The following is a 7,392-nucleotide window of genomic DNA, read 5'->3' as shown; positions in this document are numbered from 1 at the left end:
TAAGGTTTAGGCTTTGGAGGTTGTATTAGTCTGCTAGAGCTGCTATAACAAGGTAATACAGACTTGGTGGCTTATGCAACAGACATTTATTTCCTCACAGTTCTGGATACAAAAGGTCCAAGATCAAAGTGTCAGCAGGGTTGGTTTCTTCTGAGGCCTCTCTCCTTGGCTTGTCATCCTCTCCTCTTCCTCTCCCTGTGTCCTCACGTGGTGTCCGTGTGTGTGTGCGCGCGCATGCACGCTCGCGCATGTGAATCTCATTATAAGGACACTAGCCATTTTGGATTCGGGCCCACCCTAAAGGCTTAATTACCTCTGTAAAGGCCCTATGTCCAAATACAGCCCCATTCTGAGATACTAGGGGCTATGACTTCAACATACTTGGCAGAGACACAATTCAGCCCACAACAGACACATACACTGGCTTTAATGTAAAAGGCCCCATTGAGGAGGCAACTTGTAGTGTAGCTTTTAAAGTTCACATTACATTTTGTTGTTTAACACAACAAATCTGTAACCTGTAAGACCCACCAGGGCAGGGATCATGTGTGTTTTCTTTACTCTTGCATATAGAGCCTGGAACATCATCAGCATCTACCAATTGCTGGTTGAATGAATGAGTAAATGAATGTCAAGTTTATCTAGTAACATGAAATAGTAACATAGAATCAACCTACGCACTTATTTTTTGAGCACATATTCCATTACTTACTTGAGGTGTGCATATGATAAAGTGCCTGAAATTGCCAAGTCCGTTGCCTTATAGAAGTCAGAGGCAGTGGGTAAATCACTCAATTCCCTACTTACTATGAAATGACACACAAGCACTCAATATGACTTTTTTTTTTTTCTGAGGGAGAGAGTTTTCTATCCATTACGATATACACATTGCTATTTTCAGTGTTTACAAATGGTCAGGGTTTTTCACCGCTACCTAGTTGTGTGATTTATTGCAACTTCTTCAGCACTTTTTACAGTTGAAAACTCTGATCCTTTGACCTGGGAACATGGGGACCTATCTCTGGGCAAGATGACCAGTGGCCATGCAGTGTGGACAGAGTCATTGGGAATACTAAAGCACTGTCAGTGGTCTCCACTTATAAGTACCGTTTAGGGTCTACTTAACTGAAATTGTGGAAATTTTGCTTTGGTTCTGTGCATTTCCCTTTGAACACACAAAAGTACACGTACATACTCCTTATTAAAGAAATATTTCACTTATTTATACTCTTGTGAATGAAGAATTCAGTCTTACAAAGAAATAATTGAATTATATGTATAAGTATTTTAGGCAAAGAAAAAATCTTCAACCAATGAGAGTACAATTATTAAAAAAATAATCTGCTACCTTGTCTGAAGTCAGAAGGAAGGACGAATGGCCCTTTCCCTGTCCCCTGAAGTTAAATCATTTAAAAATTCTAGTAAGCAATAAACTAATGGAGAGAAGGTTGGCTTAGACGAGTTCTTTAACTTTCTCTAATATTCTGATATCTTTGAAACAAGTTTTATAGTTTAGAAGTATGCTAACAACTCATCAACCTAAAACCCAACTGAGTATCAAGAAATAAGCAACTTTTGGCTTCTTGGCAGAAAAAGGAGATGCTAGTGCTCATGCTTACTTTTCACATGTTTCTAACAATCTTGGTTATCCAGTTTCCTAACCACTGTAGATTAGAAACAATCAATTAGAAAGGGAAGAGGAGGTTGCTATTGGCAGGCACACTGAGTTCAGAAAGAAGTGACAAGCAATAGCTAGATAGGGAGGAAAAATAACAAAACCAGACAAAAAACTCAGATTGGAATTTACTGTGGAGTCCTAGGGTATGCTAACAAACAGCTATATCTCAAGGATGTCTAGTTTCTTGAGGATGTGACCATCTTGTGGCCTAATATAAATCTCGTTTACAAAAAGTTAGCTTTGTATGACAATCCAATAAATTGAAATTTATTATATCATTTTTTTTTTTTTTTATGTTTTGGATCTTTTTAGAAAAGGGAGAAAAAGCGAGGCAGTGCATAATACATTTTAGAAAAAACTTCTACTCTAACTGGTTAACATTTAAAGGGCAAACTGTCAACCATCAGAAATAATGCATTCCTCAAGTTATTTGGGTGGCTAAAATAATAATATATTTAGAATAACAGAAGTTGTGTTAAGGTGTTCTCAGTAGCCCATCCCTATGACTACACTGGTTGTCTGAGGAGTTTAATTGGCTGTATTACTAAGGGGATTTGGAAATTCTAAATGATATCTCATCCCTTGCCTTTCAGCCTTCTGCTATACTCGCCACTCTTAGATAAACCCCTTCCTCCAGCAACTTCCCTTATGCCCCCAACCCTTTCCAGGCTATTCTCAACCTTTCTATATGCCTATTCCACCTAGGCACACTTTGCAAAATGTATTCATTAAGGACCTGCAATATTCCAGTCCTATGCTGGTGCTGGGATAGAGAAATCATTAGCCAAGACTTGTTCCTCCTTTTAAGAGATGTCCCATTCATTAAGCTGTGGAACCCCTTGTTCTAAAAAACTCTAATTCCCAGCCTTCTCCATAGCACTTGCTCTACCCCTGTATCCTGATGGTTTCTCCTTAGAGATATCACTTCTTTCCAAAGCCTTTCCTTAGGAAGACTAGTTCTTCCAGTTCACGGGGGGAGACCGTGGAGTCTATGAACATGTTTTCTACTGTCTCTTCCATCTTCGAGTTCATCCTTCCTGTATCAGTCAGCTTGGGCTGCTGTAATGAAGTTAAGCTAGGTGGCTTAAACAACAGAAATTTATTTCCTCAACATTCCAGAGGCTGGAAGTCTGAGATCAAGGTATTGGCAGTGGCAGTTTCTCCTGAGGCCTCTCTCCTTGGCTTGTAGATGCTGCCTCTCTCTGTGTCTTCCCTTGGTCTTCCCTCTGTGCATGTCTGTGTCTTAATCTCTTCTTATGAGGATACCAGCCCTATTGGATTAGACCCACACCAATGACCTCATTTTACCTTAATTACCTCTGTAATGGCCATATCTCCGAATACAGTCACATTCTGAGGTACTGGGGGCCAGGACTTCAACACATGAATTTTGGGGGACACAATTTAGCCCGCAATACCTCCTTTGATGTTGGTGTCATCAGTTGATGCCTGTTTCTTATCTATACCCCAGTCATCTGCTGATCTCTAAAATGCCCTTCTTTCTCCATAGCCCTAGAGACCAACTTCACATTTTTCCTTTCAAGCCCATCTCCTTCATTTTCAGCGACAGGACTCACGTTCTGTCCTTCATAGTTTTCTCCATTTTCTTGACCCCGTGAGTATTATCTCTTCTCCATCTCACAAGTCATTTGGTTCTCTTTCTTTGCTAAAGTCTCCATCCCTGTTTCCCCACTTTCGGCACCCCCTTCTTTCCCTCGCGCCCTGCCTCACCCTCCCAGCCACTGAACATGCTTTTCTTCCTCATCGCATGTCTTTCTACCACTTCTAGTTCTCAGTCTCAGCCCCTTCCAGTATCATCCCCTTTGTGATGGATTATACTCATTTCAATTTCCCATTGTTACTTATCCCTCCCACATGCTCTCTCTCCTCTGTGGCTCCACAGCATCAAAGCTAAAACAGCTGAACTTTTCTACCACCGATACCTGGTTCTCTCTTTAAGCCTCAGCCCCATGCTGCTCCCCTGGCTCTCCTGTACTGCTGCTCTTCCACATTCAGAGCCATCGGACGGAACTCTCACAACTTGCCTTTTCCCCATTAATATGTTCCTACTATTTTCCCTTTCCCTCCTGTCATAGAATACTTTTTTTCCTAAGGCTGATTTCTTCTCTGCCATAGATAGACAGACACACAAACAGCTTCCTTCAAAAGCTGTTTCTGTTTCATATATCTGTATTCTCTGCCCTCTGGAGCTACATTCCTTTCCTGTTGACATAAATGGTCTGGGTGGTTTACCCATTCTAAAATCCCTTTCCCAGACTCTGATATTCCTAGAGATAATTTTCAAGGCACCATTGAGTAGGGAGTCTCAGCCTCAGCACTACTGCCATTGGGGCTGGGTAATTCGTCGTTGCGGATACTGTCCTGTGCACTGTAGAATGTTAAATAGCATCTCTGGCCTTCACTCATAGATACCATTGGTACCCCTCCCTCAACTGGTAACAACCAAAAATGTCTCCAGACATTGCCAAACATCCCCTAGGGGTCAGAATCACCCTGGTTGAGAACTGCTATTATAGATGTTAAGAGGGTGAACTCTGGTAGTTTATAGGGAACATAAAATATCCAGCTACAGCTTTAGAATATAGTCTGCACATAGGGATCATAATACTTGGAGAACAGAAAGAAGGTTGAACCTCGGTTGATGAGAAAGAGAGATATTAGAAACCATGTTTATATTTCCAATTAAATCCTTGTTGAATAACTGTGCAGACAATAATGGCTGTTATGCAAAACTCCAAGCAAGAGCATTCATTGAGATTAGTCAAGACAATCAAGTAGGCGTTGTTATTAGCAAACTAATTCTCAATTGACTAACAAGGGTGGTGATAACAACAATAAAAGAGTGAGTTTTGGGGTCAGACTGCCTTGTGTGCATCTCAGTTCTGCCAGCTGTGTGATGTTGGGACTCCATTTCAGTTTAGTCAGTTGCAGAATGGGGACGATAACAGCACCTACCATGTAGGAGGGTGGAGGGGATTAAGCAAGATAATACACATGAGGCCCTTAGAACAGTGCCTGGCACATAGAAGGTGTTCAATAAATATTAGCTGCTGTTATGTATGCCAGTTACTTTCCTTTCTCTCCCTTTTATCACCTTACTTCTCAAAGAGCATGACCTTCACTTCCTCTTCAAGTCACTCTTTAACCACTTGTTTTCTGGCCCCTGCCTTCTACTTTCAAATTAATTTACTTTCTCAGATTTCACCACCTTTTCAGCTACTTGCCTTGATTTGTAGGCAACCACCTTTTCCCTTGGGAGCCCTCACTTCTTTGGCCGTTCTGCTTCTTTAGAGGAAAAAGAGCACTTGTCATTCCTTCTTCAGCCATCTAATTGCAGGCATTTCCCTGGGTTCAACCTCTAGCTCTTCACTGTCCGTTCTCTCTGTCCCTCAGATGTCTCTCCATGCCTTTTTCCTGGGTCTAACCTCCTTCCATTGTTCGTATACCACCTCCCTCTACCCAGGACTTATGCCACTGGTGAATGGACTCACCCTCCATCTAGACAGCCAAAACCGAGATCAGAGAAGCCTTCCTTAATTCTCCCCTCTTCTCACTCAACAACCAACTGAGACCAAGCTCAGTGGATTCCATCTCTTTAATATCTATCTCTAGTCCCTCTGCCTGTCTCACTGCTTTCACTTTAAGGCTTGCACTGTCATTTGTCACTCTACCACTGACTGCTACAGTGTTTACTTTCTTTTGGTGACGTACCCCTTGGTCAGTGCTCCAGAGGGATTTTTTTTCCCTTCTCTCATATCATATGGGTCAAATTCTGTTGAATCTGTCCTAATTATGTCTCAAATCCATCTATTCCTCTCCACTTCTGCAGCCAGTGATTTGCTAGGTCCGTATTGTTTCTTAGATGGACTCTATTTTTAGCTAGCCTTCTTGTCCCGATTCTTCCAAACCCTTCTCCACAGTACCATGAGGGAGGCTCTTTCTACCTTCCTCCTTAAGCCCATTCAGGGCCTCACCATTGGATAAAGTCCAAGTCAGGTGCTAGGTACACAGAGCTCTGGGTAGTCTAGCCCACTGGCTATTTCTTCAGCTCCATCTCTTGCTGCCTCCCCTCCTCCCTCTGCTTCAGCCACAGAGGGAGATACTTGCAGTTCAAGAAATTGACCTTGTTTTATACTTCTGTGCCCTTGAGCTTACTACTTACCCTCCCTGTTTGGAGGCCCCTGCCCCCTCCTCTCTGCCCAGGGCACCTAACACATCTTGTGAGATTCAGCAGAATGTGTCACCTCATCCAATCAGCCTTCTCCAACATCCACATCCATTTTCTTCTTGATTCTGCTCCATGGCAGAGCTCTATGTTTTCCATTTTTTTTCTCCTGCAAACTCAATATCACCTAATCTTTTACTTTCCACCTAAATGGGCTCCTACCTTAGATTTTCTCATTCCGTCCTTCATTCTCTCAGACACGTGGCTAAGACCCAGGTATCATCTTGGCTCTCACTTCTTCACCCTCACATTCCCAGTCTACCAGTTGTTTTTCTGTCAGTTTTTTCTCTGAAGTGGTTCTTAATCATCTATTCTCCGTTCCCTCTACCTCCACTCTAGTTCAGGCTTCCATACCTGAGGTTTTCCGTGGATGGTATTCATATTCCATGGGATGTGTGGGATAGCCTCAGCTTGTTTACCTTTCAGTCTCAGCATCAATATATTCCTGTATGTTATAATCCAGCCACACTGGAATCCTTACTGATCTCAGAACAGGACTCATGGCATGCTAAAATCATGCCTTTGTATCTGCTGCTTATCCCACGCTCCACCTACAAAATTTCTATCTATTCTCCATGGCTCAACTCCATTGCTTTCTCTTCCATCAAGCTTTCCTCAATTATTATTAGAAGTAACTGCTTTTCTCTGATCCCCTGAATTTTGTACCTATTTAATGGTTCTTATATGCTGTCAGTTTGCATTTCATGATACTTCAATGTGTAGAGATTAGATTATGAACTCTTTTAAGGAATGGATTATAAAATTATCCATTTTTGTATTGCTTTGCCACTAAAGAACTTAGCACAATTTCACACACACACACACACACACACACACACACACATCAGCTTTAGTGAGATAAAACTTACATACCCTACCATTTACCCATTTAAAGTATACAATTCAATGATTTTTAATATATTCAGAGTTGTACAACCATCACCACAATCAATTTTAGAACATTTTTATCACTTTCAAAAGAAGCCCCATACATATGAGCAAGTCAAACTCTCAGCCTTAGGCAAACATCAATCTATTTTCTATATCTATAGATTTGCCTATTCTGGACATTTTACATGAACAGAATCATACAATATTTGTTCTTTTAGGTCTGGCTTATTTCATTTCACATGTTTTCAAGGTTGACCCATGTTGCAGCATATATTGGTACTTCATTCCTTTTTATGGCTGAATAATATTCCATGTATGGATATACCACATTTTGTTCATGCATTCATCAGTTGATGGATATTCGGGTTGACTGTACTTTTTAGCTATTATGGATAATGCTGCTATGAACATTCATGTACAAGTTCTTGTGTGGACATGTGTTTTCATTTCTTATATACGTATCTAGGAGTGGAACAGCTGGGCCATATTGTAACTCAATGGTTAACATTTTGAGAAACTGCAAAATTGTTTTTAAAAGTGGCAGCACCATTTTACATTCCAATTAGCAATGTATACG

The sequence above is a fragment of the Pteropus alecto genome, unplaced genomic scaffold (assembly GCF_000325575.1).
Source record: "Pteropus alecto unplaced genomic scaffold, ASM32557v1 scaffold121, whole genome shotgun sequence".
Taxonomy (NCBI): Eukaryota; Metazoa; Chordata; class Mammalia; order Chiroptera; family Pteropodidae; genus Pteropus; species Pteropus alecto.
The sequence above is the reverse complement of the archived record's forward strand: the minus strand, read 5'-3'. Positions refer to the sequence as shown.